We start from the raw sequence: 18,722 nt of genomic DNA, 5'->3' as shown, positions 1-18,722 counted from the left end.
AAGACTGCACCACCCCCCCCCACCCCCGCCCCACCCCCAGCCATTTCCTTGCCTTCCTTCCCCCGCACTGCTCCAGTACCATGTAGCTCCCAGCTACATCATTGGACCACAGGAGCACAGGCCTGCACTGGTACCCCAGGGTGTATGTGTGTGTGTTTGTAGGGTGAGTCCCACATGCACACCCTACCATGCACATGCACTCACACCCCCTCTCACACTGCCATACGTGCAGACTCCCACACCCCACACATCCACACACATACCCATCTGCTCCCTCACCCCACATACCCACACATCCACAGGCCCCACAAACCTATATCCACTCATCCCACAATATATGAGTAAAAGAAACTTCAATTTAAGCTATTATATACAATCACTTCTATGTACACTACACAAACACATGTAAACCAGGACAAAAATATTTTTTGAAATCAAATTAATGAATGTTTTAGATGTTTGCTTTTTAGCATATAATTTGGTATTTTTCTGGTTCTGAGATGACAAACCCCTTGCTGAAAGGAGTATTTCCAGGGACAAGGGGGGAGACTTCTGGTGGCAAAGGTCAGAGGTTAGGGGGTGGGACTTCCAGTCACAAGATGGCAACCAGGGGGCGGGGCACCTGTCAAGGAGTGGGGCTACCCATGCGGCCCTTGACAGCTTGCCAAAACTCGGTAAGTGGCCTGCCATCTGAAATAATTGCCCGCCCCTGAATACACAGCACCATCAAAATGAAAAGACTTCAAAAAATTAGGTCAGTTTCACTGGAATCTTGTTTAGGACGAGAAAATAAAGAGAAAATGTTCTGACCATGTGAAAACTTTGTGTTTTGACATTTTAAAATGCAATGTTTGGATTTTTCATTTTTAAGTGACTTTTTATTTCATTTTTTAACTCCACATTATATTGGGTAGTATATAATACAACATAATAAAAAGGACAGCTTGAAATCATTTAGTTTTGTCCAACTGAAATATTTCAAATCAACTGAAATGACTTGCCCTTCAGAATTTTGTGTCAAAGAAAATTTCAAAATGTTAACATGCCACTTCTGAACCAGATCACACTTTAAAATCCTTTTTGTACCATAACTCCCACCCTTGGCAGGCTCTAGCCCTGAACCTGATTTGTTTGCAATATCAGGGTAACCACTGACATTTACAAGCTCAGGTTTCCATCTGTATAAAGGGAATAATAATACTTACTTGCTTCTGCACGACACTGTGAAGATTGTCTGTGCATCCCTGGTGGGTGCTAAGTGTTACAGAAAGACACTAATCTCATTTCAGTTGAGCTTGATGCTTAGCCTATCTTGAACCTAATTTTGATATCTGACTGCAACTTTGCCAAAACTCTCTTGAAACTTCACAGGTACTGTATAATCTATCTATTTACAATATGTTCTTATAATAGATCACTACAGAATCTTAGCACCTCTCCCAAGAGATAATTACCAAAATCAGAGCAGAGCCAGTGATCTGTATTTCCTCCCTACTTCCTCCAAGGCACTGTCAGGGCTATGCTATTCTCATTACTGTGTTCCCTTCTCTCTTCTCCTTCCCCTTTTAATCATCTTCTCTTACTACTCCTTCTCTTCTCCGCCTTCTGCTTCTGTACCTTTTTTCCTCCTCCCCTCGTCTTCATTGTCAGTTTTAATTGTTACTAAATGGAAGTGAATTTTGAACATTTGCAAGGCATGTGCAAAGTTATGCTAGGGCACAATTCTTTTGGGATGTCATAGGTCAGCTAGACAAGATGTTTGGGAACAAAGGCACCAAAAAGCACTGCTGGCACAGAGGTGCAGGACAGTATTCCAGCTTTCAATTTTAGGAATATGATAATACCAGCCTAAAATCTCCATAAAAATCCCATCAAGTTTACTGACCTTGGGTAAGTCATGTCCCTATCTCTCTCTACCTGTTTCTCCTTCACCACTTCATTTGCCTTGTTTAGACATCCTTAGGGGTGTCTATATACATGCTCTGGGGTGGGGAGGGGTGTTTTAATTAGAGCAGCTCCCGGAGAGCCGCTCTAATTAAAGCATAGCAGCATCACATGTATTCAGCGTCCTATGTTTCAAAAGGGCCATGGGGGTACTTTAACTAAAGCTTATTCAACAAATTTTAGTAAAAGCACCCCTGCTGCTATTTTGAAATGCAGGGTGCTGAATACATGTGACGCTGCAGCATACTGGAGCTTTCTAATTGGAACACACCAGCAGACTCAATTAACTGAGTCTAAGTAAAGTGTGTCAGAGCATGTGTATAGGCACCCTAAGTTGTTCTTTGAGGAACAGATACTCTTACCGTGTGTTTGTACTGTGCCTAGTCCAGTGTGGCCCCTGGGGCTTCTAGTTACATCAGCAGCAGCAGCAGCAGCAACATCTGGTTGTTTCAAAATTCTGGAAGACTTCTCTCATCTTTGCATTCACTACAGGTACCTCCTTTATCTGTGTGACAGCAGTAAAGATATGCCACATTCATCAGAGGTGGAAAAAACCCTTTTATTCAGAGGTTGAGGTAATAGGGGACCCCTTTTATAAGGAATAATCTTTCCTCTCTTTGCTTTCTACCCTCACCTGAGTACTTAGTGCCTTGCATTTCTAAACACTGTCCAAGTACAGCCTATCAGTATGTGCTCTGGGCTGTGTCATATAAATGATGTGGAGTGCTGTGAGCACAACACTGGATGCTTTCCTTTATCAGGAAGTACACAGAAGAAATTAAAATTAAAGGTGATCAAAGTAGGTCATCAAATGTTTCCTTTCCAGGTGCTTTGAGCCATTTGCACTGAGACCCTTTACACCTCTTTGCATATTTAAAAGAGGCACACATGGCCAGAGACCTTAGTGTAAGAAAGCATTGGTCTCTTTTGAGTTTGGACCCATAAAATGTAACCATGGGCATTTACATAAGTTACATTTTTCATGTACTGTGTCCCCTGGAAGCTCTCTACAGCCATAACATAACAAACGCTCACAGCTGCAGAGCACTTTTAAAATGGCTTATTGCACAATAATTTAGCTCTCATCTAATAAAGTATCAGACGGGGCGCTCTAAGGCAGAATGCCTTAGGGAACCTGTGTACAGGTTCCTTGAGAGGGTTAATTTTGGGTGTTTCCCAAGACCCCAGTGGGGGTAGCTGAGGGGACCATGTGCTGCAGGAGGGGCTCTGTCCCTCCTCCCTCCCCCTCCCATCCACTGCTGACAGTTGCCAGGTCAGGGGGTGGGGTGCAGACAGGGCTGGGAGATGCTGCTGGAGGAGATTGAAGGAGGCTGATGGAGCACTCCTGCCTGCCAGCCTGGGCCAGTGCAGGCAGGCTCCAAGCCTCCCCCCCAACCCAACAGGTGAACACCCATTGAATCTGTGTAAAGTGCCATGAGTTAGCGTGCCTCCTCACAGGCTGCCTGCACTTGGGTAAGCACCCCCTGATGCCAGGAACCAGCAACCTTTCGGAGTTGTGGGCTGGAACAACCCAGCTCAGGCCCGAGGTGGGCCATGTTCCAACTCGGCCACAGCTGCCACTTCTCTCCACCCTCTAGCTGTGGTCTGGGTGCAGCTCCCAGCCATCTGACCCTGGTGCAACTCCTCACTGCTCAGCCTTCATACAGGTGCAAGCTAAGAATCTCACCATCGACATGCTGCTGAAGCCCCTGTCCTGCAGGCCAAATCCAGTGGCTCTGCAGGCCATATGTCACCAACTCCTGCACTAAGATAAAGCTAGCTGCTAGAGGATTCACAGGCCTCTTGGAAGGAAGAAATGTTCAGAAACTATAGCTGCTCTGATACTAAAAGAAAACCAACAAAGATCAAGATCCTCAATATGCTTCTGCAGCAAAATACACTATTGTGTGGGTTCCTGCACATAATCCTGATCCCATGTATTTCTTTTGCAGAATAATGAAGCGCCTTCTATGCACACATCAGACACTATATATCATCATGATATATATGGCTTCTCTCTAGAAAAGGCCCATGGCCACCTGCCAGCATACCAGAGCCAACTGCATACCAGAGCCACCTGCCAGCAAACATCTTGAGACGCTTGGTCGTTCAATCTGCACTTCAGTCCGTGACAGAGGATGGTCCAGACTTCTTTGTGTCTCTGTACTGTGTAATGCCAACCTTGCTGTTGCCTGCAGGCCTATCAGATTCACTCCTGGTGTCCTTTTGACCTCTAGAAGCACCTTACAAAGGGTCAGGAGAATGGCTGGAGATTGATTTTTCATATCAGTGGGTGCATATACATGTGTGCTTTGCTGTAAAGTGGACTAATTAGCTCCTCAGTAAAGCGTAACAGTCTACATGTGCGCTGGTAGTAGGGTGCAGTAAACTTATTATCTCCACCATAAGATAGTACTGTTGGGGACAGTACTATCCTACAGAGGAGTAAATAACTGCACTGAAATGCATATGTAGATGCTGACTACATGTAGATGGTCCTGCCAGTTTTTTCACCGGCCAAAGCGGACAGGGCTGACCCTGGTGCTCATTGCCAGCCTGGACCTGCTCCACCCCAGCTCAAAGGGCTGATGTCCTGGGCACACATGTAGATGCTGCACCCAGGAGCAGTTAACTCTGGTGCAAACTGCCCCAGAGTTTATTGCTTCACCCTAATTGCACATGTAGATGCACCCAGTGAAAGCGAGACAGACAGATTCATAGATTCATACATGCTAGGGTCGGAAAGGACCTGAACAGACCATCGAGCCTGACCCCTGACCTAGGCAGGAAAGAGTGCAGCAAAGAGTGCTGGGGTCAGATAACCCCAGCCAGATGCCTATCCAGCCTTCTCTTAAAGACCCCCAAGGTAGGGGAGAGCACCACCTCCCTTGGAAGCCCATTCTAAATTTTGGCAACCCTTACCATGAAGAAGTTTTTCCTGATATCTAGCCTAAATCTGCTCTCTGTCAGTATGTGACCATTGTTCCTTGTTATCCCAAAAGGCACCCTGGTGAACAGAGTATCTCTGATCCCTTGCTGCGTCCCCATAATGAATCTGTAGGTGGCCACAAGATCACCTCTCAGCCTTCTCTTGTGGTCCCTCAATCACTGGCCAGCTACCGATGTCAGTCTTTTCCCCCCTGCTCCCCCTCCCTCTTCTCAGTTTCTGTTCCCCTGAAAGACTGCCTTCCGAATCTCCGAATCTTTTTCTGAATCGATTTGGAGGTTTTCTTTTGGTCTCCTGATTCGAATTTGGTGATTCAGCCTCTGAATCGAGCCGAATCTTCTCCGAATCGAATCAGTGACCGAAGTTTCACACACCCCTACTGGCAACCTCTCAGTTTCAGTGCCTTTGCAAACACTTTACAGTGAGGCCCCACAATCTGGGATCCTCCTTAGGGTAATCTCATGTCATTGCAAAATCAACAGCAGAAGATGCTGTAGGAGTAGAAGGCTTCCCTCTCAGAAGTCAGCAGGATGACTCCCTGCCTCTTGTCTCTGAAATCAAAGCACTTGTCTGATTTGAAATCTCAGCCCTCCTCCCAGTCCTGCTCTGCTGAATGGATTATCCTGGTAACATGAGGTTGTGTGGGAAAGAATCCAATAGTCCCTGTGTGACGGGCCACTATAGCTTTTATATCATGAGATGAGAGAGAAGTCTAGCAGTGCTGCTGTGCTGTAAGTCAAGCTCAACGGGCTGTGGTTAGAAAATGGCTTGAGTGTCCTTTGCTAAAAAGAATGCGATCGTTTCAGCTCCATTAGAAACATAAGATTGTGAGGGGAGGTAGGAGGGAAACCTGTTGGCTAAACTGAAGCTGTGTTTGCTCAAAACCAAAGGGAAGGAAGTAACTTCAGGCTTCATGTACTCCCTTTCTCCTACACTTTGTCTTGTGCACCATGAATAAAAGCTGCTCCAGGGAAGGCCAGCTGCTTACTCTGTCTTGATAGGGTGCCCAGGCTGAATCTATGGCTCTGATTTTGGCTGGGGCTGTCTACCACAAATAATCAATAATGAGATGAAAGTTACAAAGATGGAGAAGAATACCAATCTCAAATGTGGAACTACTTTAAGAAATGCTGATCCTATCCCCCAGCCTTGAGTCTGGATTTTAACCAAGCTGATAAATTAGGAGTAGCATGCACAGGGATTTGCTCATGCCATGTTCCCAGCCATAGCTCTTCTCTACCTTTTTGGGGTGGTATCTCCTATAAATATTTAAGACACAAATCTACCAACACCCCCAGTATGATCTCACTATTTATGACTGTCAATTACACACATGAAAAAAAATCACCTCATACAAACTAGGAAAACCTTCCTGTGTGTTATGCAAATCCCACATATTGTTTGCATTCAGCTGGAAGAAGTAGGAAGCACCCCCACGTCCTATTAATCTGGCCCCTCACCATGAGAAGGACCAGGGCTGCTGATGCTGAGTAAGGCTGTTACCATCTCACAGCTACATGGTGGTCTGAACAGAATGCGTTGGGGATTGCAATCCCAGACAGAGTGACATGATGGCCATAGCACAAAATACCATCCTCCCAACTGGCACAATTGGTGGCAGTCAGCAGGAGGTTCAAGGTCTGAATGGGCACAGAGACTGAAGTGATCTTTCTAAGTTGAGGTTAGACATATCTGTGGGATGGTGTGAGAAAGCTTATGTACTGTTGCCCATACTACTATCTTGCTGAACAGAAATTGCACTTCAGGGTCTCTGGAGTGGTTACATTTCATGAGCAGCTCACTGAAACCCATGCTGCCCCATAAAAAATGAAATCCTAAAGAATTTCACCAATGGGTCCTTGCAATCAGTCATGTACTTCCCTTCAACATTTGCTAATGAGCCAGTGTCCCAGGACAGCAGTGGCAATATAGAATTGTTATTTGTTTGTCAAAAATATTTTCTGCAGCTCTGGGATAATCAGAACTGAATACAGATGGGCTGAGGTTTAGCTTTCCTCCCCATGGAATTGGCAGGCAGAATATGAATGACAGGCAGTAATAACAATCCACGAGGGATGTGCTGGTATCTGAGCAGGGTTAGGGAGAGAAACACTGGCTCCTCCAGTAGGGGAGCAACATACTAAATTCAGTTTGTTGAGGACAGAGAAATCCAAACTGGGATATACTTTTTATACATGAAACATCAATAAAGCCATAGCAATGGTTTATAATAAAGGAGATTCACATTCTGCTGCAAAATGCTTCAGTTAGGCGAGAGAATAAGTTTCAGGTAAGGTCATGTATACACCACAGAAACTGCTGTGTTGGAAATCTAATCACCACTCCTGATTAAATAGCTTCACTTCCTCTGATTTCATCTTGGAAATGGCTGTCCTGCTGATTTGAAGAGGTTAAACCCCTGTGACAAGTTAATTGTAACAACCTGACCATTACCTGGTGTACCTCCTGCTTGTTTCTTTTTTATCTGCTTATGGTCTCTTTTATTTAGATTATATGCTATTTAAGGCAGTTGCCATCTTTTTGTTATAGACAATGACTAGCACAATGGGACTCTTCATCTTAGTCATGGTCACTAGAAGCTTGTGTCTTGTAGCTAATGACAGCACCTGGGATGCCCACCTTGGTACATCTTCAGGCTGTTTAGCCTGGCCAAAGCTGCAGAGAAGATCCTCAGGTGAGCTGTGAAAATGGTTGTTGTGAAACCACCTTAGGAGTGGGCTGAGTTAGGTACCACCATTTTGAAGCATGATAGTATTAAACAGGGTGGTAGGGCTATGTAGTTACATATTAAGCAGGATTATAAGGCTATGTAGGTATGAAGTGTTCTTTTTTTTTTTTTTAATTATCATTCTATAGTGCGGTTTCATAATCCAGACCCTGCACCAAAAAAACCCTATTCTTCTTAGTGGCCAAGGAGGCTATGAATACTAATGGCATGAAACAGCAAGCTCAGAAACAGAAATCTTTTAAGGCCTTGTTTACACTAGAGAACTGTTTGCAAGGCAGTTGGTCATACTCAGCTGATCTAAGCACAAGAAATTTACTTATGCTGATGAGGCTCAAGGGATTTTATGAAAGACTTGTAAGGTTGAAAGGGGCCTCAAAGATCATCAAGTCCAGTGGTTCCCAAACTCTGACAGATTTAAAATGATACAACCTTAAGTACCACCAGCAAATTTTTGACATGTAAAGTAATTATAATAAATCTGTGAACACATACCGCTGACAGTTGTCTGCGTACCACAGATGGTACCCGTACCACAGATTGGGAACCGGTGATCTAGCCCAATTCATTGCATGGGGATAGGATTTGCTGTTCCTAAGCCATCTCAGATAGATGCCTGTTCAGTCTCTTCTTAAAAACCTTCAAGGAAGGAGGTTTCACAGCCTCCTAAGGCAGTTTGTTCCATTATGCTACTGCACACACAGTTAGGAAGTTGTCCTGGGATTTACTCTACATCTGCTCTCTCGCATTTTAAACTCAGTAGCATTTGCTCTGCTGTCTATAGTGAAGGAGATCTATGTTTCTAAATCTTCTTTTAGGCAACCTAAAAACTACTATCATGTTCCCTCCTCAATCTCTTTTCTCTCCAAATGAAGCATACCTAGTTCCTTGAATGACTTCCACTTCAATCCCTTTATCATCTTTGGAATCCTCTCCAGTTTCTCAAGTCTCAAAATGGTGCCCAAAACGGGAGGGAGCCTTCCAGCTAAGGTCTACCTACTACTGAGTAGAGTGTTACTATCACTACCTATATCTTATATACATTGCTAAATTAAGCAACCCAAATTGCATTTGCTTTTTTTGGTGACAGGATCGTACTGCTAACTGCTACTATCGAGTGTGTGACTGCCATAACCACTTTTTTGCAGCACTACTGCCTTCCCTGTTACCCTGTTCTACATTTGTACATTTGGATTTTCTTTCCTATGTACACTACCTTACCTTTGTCTATGTGGAATTTCATGTGGTGGTTTCTAGCCCAGTTCTCAGATTAATAAAGGTCCTTTTGAATTTCAATCCTATTTTTCAAAGGATTTGCAATCCCTCCCAAAGAATCACAATCCCTTCCTGTTTTAGTTTGCCTGCAAATATGTTTCTTATAATCTCTATCTCTGCATCCAGATCATTAATCTAAATGTTAAACAGCAATGAACCCAGTACAGACCCATGAAACCCAACTTGAGACCTCCTGCCAATCTGACATTGATCCACTAATAGGTATTCTCTGCTTGTGGTTATTTCACCAATTACATATCCACTTAATGGGAATTGCATCAAGCCCGCACTTCTCCCGCTTGCTTATGGCACGTGGGACAATGTCAAAAGTCCAGGTGTACTATGCTGACCACATTCCCCTCATCCACCACACTAGTTATCCTGTCAAAGAAGGAAATGAAGTTGGTTTGGCATGGTTTCCCTCACACCAGTTCTGTCCTAAATCATCTTGTTGCAATGCTATTTTAGTAGCTATGTATCCCATAATTGCCATCTTAGCTCCCAGTATTAGTAAACCTGGAAAAATTTTACAAGGGCACTAATGAGCAAGAACCACCAGCCCTTAATAAAAACACTGCAAGTGAAGGTTTGCCGTCTTAAGTGCCTGCCTGCATTCTCATTACCAAGAAGCTGGGTTTATAGTCTCAGGTGTTTCTCTGAGAGCCCGTTTGGTTTTGTGGCCCCAGTCATGCCTCATTACTGTGTACTGCACCCGCTGCGTGAGGCCTAAGCAGGCAATTCCTTTTCCACTCACTGGAAAATTATTACTTGTAAGCTGAGACCATCGGTAAAAATGAAAAGCCAAAATATTATTTAGCTCGGTTCTGTCACCTTAAAGGGAGAGCATCCATTAGACCAATCTAGTTAACGCTAAAAAAAATAAGTTAAAATCAGGTTCCAGTACTACACTTGCCTCTGAGACCCTCTCCCAATTTTTGTGGCTCTACAATCAGAATATTCTCCTGTTTTAAAAACCATCTCTTTTATGTCCGATTGAAAGATACGCACAGCGCCTAACAGTGAAAACAACCCACTGGCAGTACTGTAAAAGGTACAAAATATACAAACTGAAAAAGCAGAGGGGATTTTTTTCCTGTGATCCCTTGCATTTAGAGAAATGTTAGGTGTTACTTGGAAAGTAAGAAATGAAACAGAGGGACGAACTGTAAGATGATAGTGTCCCTTTAGCAACAGCAATTTTCAGTGAAATATGAGTTCTATTTTTAAGTGTTTTTTGTGGGTTTGTACCCAATTGTTCTTAGTTGTGGTTATTTGTGGCTACTAATTCCTTTGGATGGCATACTAGTTGTTTACTTGTCATCATATGTTTTTTATTACAGAGCCGTATTTAAAAGCCCATATCACAAGAGAATCTCCATCATTTTCAGCATTTCTTTATCCTACTTGCTTTTATTGTTTTCAAGGGACAGGAAGCAAACAAACAAATTAAATGAGCCCAGCTTCTGGAACAGAGAATGTTCCATTAACTAGTTAAATTATATCACAATCATATGAAATTATTAAAGAATAAAACTAAATTCTCTCCCAGCTCAATGATGACAAACTCCTTTCTGAGGGAGCAGCTTTGCAGTAAACTCCTTCTGTGCATGGATTAAACGCCTCAGCAGCACACGGCTCTCAAGAGCATTTTATTGCTCTGTGCATACTTGCACAGAATATAAATTATTGTTTAATTATACACCGTCGCATCATCATCAGCTAACAGGCAGGTTGCAGAATAGCAAAGGGTTTACTTTAAATTTGCTCTTATAAAAAGACTCGGATGGAAGAAGCAGTCTGATTGGCTGGCGAAGACACCATGCCGTGTCATTATGAGACCATAAACCCACCTGGGTTGGAATTGAATACACTTTTTTAAAACTAAGAAACACAGTAAACAGCAGGGAGCGTAGTAATGTTGTTATGGTGTCACATATCCACAGCCTGGGTGCTGCCTTCATTTGGCCTTTGGCCTCATGTTTAACAATGCACCAGAGGCATCCACAGCAAAACCCCATAACTGTGCATCCTTGTGTGTATTATTCCAGCAGCAGGGCCTGTGTGCTGACATCTAACCGTACAAGCTGTAGTGGAGTATTGCACCAGAGAAGTGTGTATCCTGCATGATAACTGCATGCCCTGCTGGGCCAGGGCCTCAGTCTCAGGAAAACAGGGTATCACATGGAGCTAGTGGTCACATTACACCAGGATGGGGGCTGGCCCCATGTATGTATTACTTGCTCCTCTGACACAAACACAAAGAAGAGAGGAGGGGAGGTACTTCTGAGCACAGAAGAGTAATTAGGGGTGCCAAGGGTTGTGGGGAGATATTCTAACCTGATTTGGGAACTACAAAAAAGTCCCCATGGTGTGGTCTGCCCACTCCAGTGGGGGTTAGGAGGCTGCCAGTGGAGTTGCCGCCACCCCTGTGGTACCAGTCACAACTCCCATATACCCTTTTTAAATATCCTGGACCTGCCCATGCATATGTACAATACCATAAATATGTATTCTTCACAATCTTGTATTTTTGTGCACAAGGCAGGGACAACACTTTTGATAAGCTACTGAAAACTAGGAGCTGCTCAAAGCCTGGGAGCAATTCATGGATTAAACAGCACTTTGATAACTGTGAGCAAGGTAATCACCTCACTCCAAGACAGCCCAACAGTAACACAATGACCTTTAGGCCAAAATGACATCCCACGGCCTTGCAACCACCTACCGACATGTGGCCAAAATTTCACCAACGGTTGCAGTAGGGTGCTAATTAGTATTCTACTGGTGTACTGGCAATATATGTTGTGGTGGTTAGGGTCAGAATTAAACAACTCCTTGGTGGAATGACTGTGAATTAATTCCATCCCTGCTTGCCTGACTGCCCAGACTATTCAGATGGGAATATGGGAAGGAATTGTAGGTGGGTTTTATTTTGTTCTATGTAGTACTGAACCCGGTGACCAGTGACATATCTACTGGGAGGGGCGGTAGCCCCAGCTGTGGATTTAGAGGGAGGTACCAGACTGGTGATGCCAGGGGCTGCTGCAGCTGGACCACCCTCCAGCTGCAGCAGCCAGAGCCCATCCCAGCACTGCAGCCGCAGCAGCGCTGAGTGAGGGAGGGGAGTCCTAGCCATAGCAGGTAATACCTCACTGCTGCTGCTCTCCAGCAACCATCCCCGCCACCCCATCCATTCTGCCCAGTGTGCCGAAGTACCTCATTGTGCCTCTGCCAGTAACTACTTGAAACCATCCTGTCATTGTTGCCTGATGCTATTTATTGCTTCCCCCCCCCCGGTATCAGTCATGAGGCTACCGTTCCATTATATCTCAGAACTGCAATCTAACCAGGCTGCGTGATTGGTGCCACACTATATTCTTGGCAGGCACCTCCATTACAGACCTTGGTTTAATTTGATCGTTATCACAGAAAGGATTTGACTTGTCACAGAGCTGCATCCACAGCAGTAAAGGGACTTGCAGCACCTTTTCCATTTGATCTTAGCAGCCCCATTAATTCTTTCCTGTGCTATGATGGATTTAACAGGACCATTCTAATCTGAAAATGAGAGTCCTATCTGGAAGTCTGACTAGGTTTTCTTTTAAAGTGAATACCGAAATAGTGAAAGTGGTCATGCTGACAGCCTCAGAGGTGGAAGGCCTCTCTGTATTTAAAGAAGAGAAGCAGCATAAACAGCTGCAGTGCAGGCTTCATCCATTCTGTCCTGCCAATACACCTTTAACATACTCTAAGGGGACCACTTCTAGGATGAGAAGGTAGAGTTATCCCCATGTCCATTCAATCTGTATTCTCTCTACTGTAGATGCCATCAAACAGGCCATCTGGTGCCATGCAGGGTGGTGTTTGTTGTATGATTTGGACATCTGTCCATTAGGAACTGGACTGAGACCCACTGACTCATTTCACGCAGGCAACCAAACAGATGTCTGGTTATAATGACTTTCCGTCACTCTCTGATTTGGATTGAAGGAGAACTGGGAGCCCTTGATGCAAAAGGTTTGAATCCCTTTACCATTCTCCCAAGCCATCCAGTTGAAATTTAATCATTTTGTGACTATCCTGAGAGTGAACATTTAATTGTCTTGTACATAAAGCCTAAAAAAGGCAAGGCAAACCCACAAAAACTGTACATTTCACATGAACAGAGCAGCAAACAGCACCACTCTGGACTCTGCTGCCTATTAAAGGGCTGAGGGTGCTGAGCAGGGTTATAAGAAATTCTTTCTTCATGGCATAGGGACTACAACTTTCACCTTTTCACAATATCTTTTGAGCCCCATACAAGTACCTTATACAGGACTAACTTCCACATGTCCACAGAGAAGAGCCAAGTCAAACTTTGTAAGGGAGTTGGGGGAGATAGGTTTGAGCCTTGTTTCAATCTCTGTATATCACAACAAGCCCCATTACCCATACAAATTCAGTTCTCTTTCTCTTACCATATAGACTTGTTTTTACCTTGTCAGTACTGCCAGCCACATACTGACTTCCATTACCCATGCACTGCCTTACCCCAGTTTGATAACAAGCATTTGAAAGGACTGGATAAATAATTCAAATAAATGCAAGTTCTGTTTGACCATCTTTCTCTGGCCTTGAAGTATGATGCCCTTGAAATTCAGATGCCAGCAGCAGATCAAAAAGTTGGTGACATTATCAAGGGGAAGGAACAACTATGGAATTTTAAAATATGATGTAGCTTGTTTCTCAGTGTTGTGGATAGGAGAGTTCTTTGTGTTCCTATCTGAGTCTTTCCCATTCCTTTGGTTTATACCTCAATTCACTTCTTGTCAAATCCCCAACAAAAATACTGTCCTCTCAGCAGAAGGTAGCTACACAGGACTCTTTCCAGAACCAAAAGCTAGGCTCAAATTTTGAGCAGCTCAAAACATTACCTACTTTCTCATTTCCCCAAAGCACTGGGTATGTTGGTTCCACATCTTTCCCAGTGCCTGCAGTATTTGAAAGTGGAAAATTAGAAACCAATATTGTTTTTTGGCCTCCTCTGAAAGCAAACAAACAAGCAAGGGTAGAATGAATAAAATCACAGAATCACAGTACCAGAAGGGACCTGTAAGATCATCAAGTCCAATCCTCTGCCATGGGTAGGAAGTTATTAGGCTCAGATGAGCTCAGCAAGGTACCTGTCCAGCCTCATCTTGAACACCTCCAAGGAGGGTAACTACACCACCTCTGCTGGGAGTGTGTTCCAGATTCTGGTGACCCTTACAGAGAGAAAGTTCTTTCTTATGTCCACCCTGAATTTACCCTCTATTAGCTTATGCCCATTGGTCCTTGTCCCCACCTGAGGTGCCTTCCTGAAGAGTTGCTCCCCTAGATCCTGGTGTTCACCTCTGATGTACTTGTAGGCAGCTATCAAGTCACCCCTCAGCCTTCTCTTACTCAGACTAAACAGGCCCATTTCCCGGAGTCTCTCCTCATAGGGCCTATCCTCCATGCCCGTGACCATACAGGCGACCCTTCTTTGTATCCTGTCAAGCTTATCCATGTTCTTCTTGAAGTGCGGTGTCCAGAACTGGGCACAGTACTCCAGCTGAATAGAGAGGGAGGAATACCTCCCTGGATCTATTGGCCACACAGCAGCTGATGCACACCAGAGTTTTATTTGCTTTCCTGGCAACCTCATCACACTAATGGCTCATATTAATCTTCCGGTCGATTGTAACCCCCAGGTTTCGTTCAGATGCTGTGCCAGCCAGTGGCCCACCACCCATCGTGTATTTGTGGTGAGGGTTCTTCTTACGCAGGTGAAGGACCTTGCACTTCTCCCTGTTAAACCTCATCCGATTATGTTCCACCCATGATTCCAGTCTCTCAAAGTCACCCTGGATCCTGACCCTATCCTCCAGTATGCCCACGTTTCCTCACAGCTTGGTATTGTCTGCAAACTTAATCACTGAGCTCTCCACTCCCCCATCCAAGTCATTAATGAATATATTAAAGAGCATGGGTCCAAGCACTGATCCCTGGGACCGCCTCCCACTGGAGACGGCCCTCCAGGATGAGGCCATCCCATCAATTACCACCTTCTGGGAGCAGTCTCTAAGCCAATTGTCCACCCACCTCACTGTAGACTGGTCCAGGCCAGCACCCTCCAGTTTGTTTGAGGGAATCCCATGGGAAACAGAATCAAAGGCTTTACTGATGTTTTAGTAAATCATGTCAACCTTGTGTCCCTTGTCCCGATGGTATGAAAATGCCTTTTGGTGCAGGATCAGGATGAACTGACTTCTCCATGGAAAATAGGGCAGGCTCAAACAAATGCATCTATAGCCAACTGCAAAATGAAAAACAGTGCATTGTCTAGCTAGACATACACACTACTTAGTGTCTTGTGCTCCAGTCTGTCAACTCTCTGTACCACAGAAAAGGCTTCATGCTTCTCCCAAGTGCCAGTGTTCTTTTGTGATCCAGTACAAAGTTGCCAGAACTGTTTGCATTGGTCTTTTTTCTCCAGGGTGTGAGTGCATGTCTGGGAGTGGCAGAGATGAGCCACAGGAAGAAAATATTTGAAGTCTGGCTTTTGAGTCAGCTGACAATGTTTCCATGGAGATCGAATGCTAAGAAACGGACACTGGATTCTGCTGCTACTGATCCATCTCTTCTGGTATAAAACACTAAGTCCCCCCACCGGCATTGGCCTAAAAAACCTGCTTTATTTCCTCTCTTCCCTCCCACCAGTTTCCAGGCAGACATAAACTCTTAGGTCCCCGCTTTAAAGTGCTAGGTCTGCTATTGGCATAAAGGGTAGGCTACATTTCTGATATACTGTAGAAAAGCATTTAGTGGAAACAGCATGTTTCTGTGAGAAAGAGAACACAGGCCCCCGCATGAGGCCCCGCTCTACGAGCGATCGTGGTGCTTGGGCCAGGTGCCAGACGATTGGAAGGTAGCTAATGTGGTCCCCATCTTCAAAAAAGGGAAAAGGGAGGACCCGGGCAATTATAGGCCCGTCAGTCTTACCTCAATCCTGGGGAAGCTCTTTGAGAAGATCATCAAGGAGCACATTTGTGATGGGCCGGCATCCGAGATGATGCTCAGGGGCAATCAGCATGGATTTATTAGGGGGAGATCATGTCAGACCAACCTGATTGCCTTTTATGATCAGGTCACAAAGGCCATGGATGCAGGTGTCGCGGTGGATGTAGTCTTTCTGGACTTCAGCAAGGCCTTTGACACCGTCTCTCACCCCATCCTAATTAGTAAACTAGGCGACTGTGGCATAGATGCCTACACGGTCAGATGGATTGCAGATTGGCTGAAGGGTCGCACTCAGAGGGTGGTGGTGGATGGATCATATTCGACTTGGGGGGAGGTGGGTAGTGGAGTCCCTCAGGGCTCGGTCCTGGGCCCTGCGCTGTTCAATGTCTTCATCAGCGATCTTGATGTTGGGGTGGAGAGCAACCTGTTTAAATTCGCTGATGACACCAAAATTTGGGGGGAGGTGAGCACGCTAGCAGGGAGAGAGAGATTGCAGAAGGATCTGGATAGGTTACAGGGGTGGGCAGACAGGAACAGGATGCGTTTCAATACGGACAAGTGCAGGGTGCTGCACTTGGGTAGTAGGAACCAGCAGCACACTTATAAGATGGGGAGCTCCCTACTTGAGAGCACGGAGGCGGAAAGGGATCTTGGTGTCATTATTGACTCCAAGATGAACATGGGCCGACAATGCGAGGTCATGGTTGGCAGGGCTAACTGGACCTTGTCGTGCATCCACAGGTGCATCTCGAGTAGAGCCAGGGAGGTGATCCTCCCCCTCTATGCGACGCTGGTCAGGCCGCAGCTGGAGTATTGTGTCCAGTTCTGTGCGCCCCATTTCAGGAGGGATGTGGACAACATGGAGAGGGTCCAGAGGAGGGCCACCCGCATGATCCGGGGACAACAGGGCAGACCCTACAGTGAGAGACTGCGGGACTTGAACCTATTCAGCCTCCACAAGAGAAGGCTGAGGGGGGACCTGGTGACCGTCTATAAACTCACTAGGGGGAACCAGAAGGGTTTGGGGGAGACGCTGTTTCCCCTAGCCCCTGCTGGCATAACAAGGAATAATGGGCACAAGTTGATGGAGAGGAGGTACAGATTGGACATCCGAAAAAACTACTTCACAGTCAGGGCGGCTAGGAGCTGGAACCAACTTCCAAGGGAGGTGGTGCTGGCCCCTACCCTGGGGATCTTTAAGAAGAGGCTGGATACTTACCTGGCTGGACTCATTTGAGTCCCGTTTTTGTTTTTAGGGGGAGTGGTTTTGTTTGTGTTTTTGGGTTGTTCTCCCGCCCTGGCGGGGGGTCGGGCTAGAAGATCTATTAGGTCCCTTCCGACCCTGAAACTATGAAACTATGAGAACTGATCCTGCAGGAAGTGCAAAGAAATGTGTTATGATCCCTCTTGAGCAGCATGACTGAGAGGCTACCACACAGCATTTCAGTGGAGGATGCCCAGCAGCTTATAGAAAATACTGCAGTGAGATCAGGCAGTCATCATTCACATTCTGTTTTCAAAGAGGTTGCTGCTTCCTTTTTAAAATGGGAGCCAATATTAATTAATAGATGCCAGAGAAGTGTTAAATACAACAGTGAAGCTGGATAGTAAAGCACTCAGAACTTAAGACTGAGCCACTGTTCTTGCATTGACACTAGAAAGCTGAGGAAGTGTCTTAATGGAGGAGCAGGGTATCTATGTAATCTTTTTGTTAGGGTGAAAAAGATAAAATAGGTTCCCACTCAATAGCTACAAAGGACCAACTGGCCAACAAGCACTTCAAGGCCAGAAGCTGACTGAATATACTTTTCCATTCTTGTACACAGATGCACTTTAAACTAGAGTATGGATTTAAAAAATCTTATAGTAAATGTTAAAGGGGTACTGATCTTCTAAAACCATGGGAGGTAATTTGTGAGGCCAGCTACCCATTCCATGTGCTCAAGGAAGGCTGATGAAGGCTGGGAGCCCCCCCACCCCCAAAGTAGTCACTTAGAGAAGAATGTAATGTACTGTGATGTTGAATGTCATGTACTGTAAAGTTGTAACATGAACTACAATGCCCAGAAGACTTGAGGGGACTGGAAGAAGAAACTGTAGTATAAACTGCAACTCCCAGAAGCCTCCAGGGGACTGGAGGAATGAACAGCAACATGCACTACAACTCCTAGAAGGTGGCAGGAGGGAGGAGGAAGCGGAAGGAGCAGCATCAGAGCACAGGTCATGCAGCAGAGAGGGAGATGTGTAGCCAGAGAGTCGAAAGGAGCAGCAGAGCTAGGACTGCGAGCTGCAGCAGTGGGGCTCAGATGTGGAGCCTGGGAAGATGGCGATTAAGCATTTCATGGGACCAGCAACTGGTCTGGAGCCCTCTGGAGTTGTGGGAGGGTTTAATGTTCTCAGGTGTTAGTGTTTTCTACTGGTTACCTGTTCCTGGGTGATTTCACCACACTGTCACTGTTTACTTCCTGTTATCCACATCCAAAGTGCATGTACCTTAATGTTAATATTTATTTGCCTATGTTTGACCCCCTCTCCTTAGCTCATTGACTTGTGACCCTAATTCCTAACATCCCCTATATAAAGTGGGAACTTTTCTTGCCAGCTCCCTGTGCCAGTCCCTGGGGTTGCAGGGTTTGATACAGGAACATTGCATGTCTGAAAAGAAGAAGGTAGTGGGGAAACCCAGGCCATTGTTCCTTTAAGAGCTCAGGACTATGATCCTTGTGGAGTGGGTAGGACAAGACCTCCTCTTTTCCTGGTGGCCCAGACATGCCTTTGGGGTTATGA

At 45.3% G+C, this 18,722-nt stretch overlaps 1 protein-coding gene across 1 annotated transcript in view; it reads right to left on the bottom strand.

The window, feature by feature from the left end:
• The window catches only part of LOC102372494 (transmembrane protein 178B), a gene marked incomplete at its 5' end in the record, with an annotated part of 216,055 nt that overhangs the window by 2,566 nt on the left and 194,767 nt on the right, over window positions 1–18,722 (bottom strand). The gene's annotated exons all lie outside the window — the stretch shown is intronic.

This window comes from Alligator sinensis, unplaced genomic scaffold (assembly GCF_000455745.1).
Source record: "Alligator sinensis unplaced genomic scaffold, ASM45574v1 scaffold585_1, whole genome shotgun sequence".
In the NCBI taxonomy this organism is placed as follows: Eukaryota; Metazoa; Chordata; order Crocodylia; family Alligatoridae; genus Alligator; species Alligator sinensis.
The sequence above is the reverse complement of the archived record's forward strand: the minus strand, read 5'-3'. Positions and strand labels throughout refer to the sequence as shown.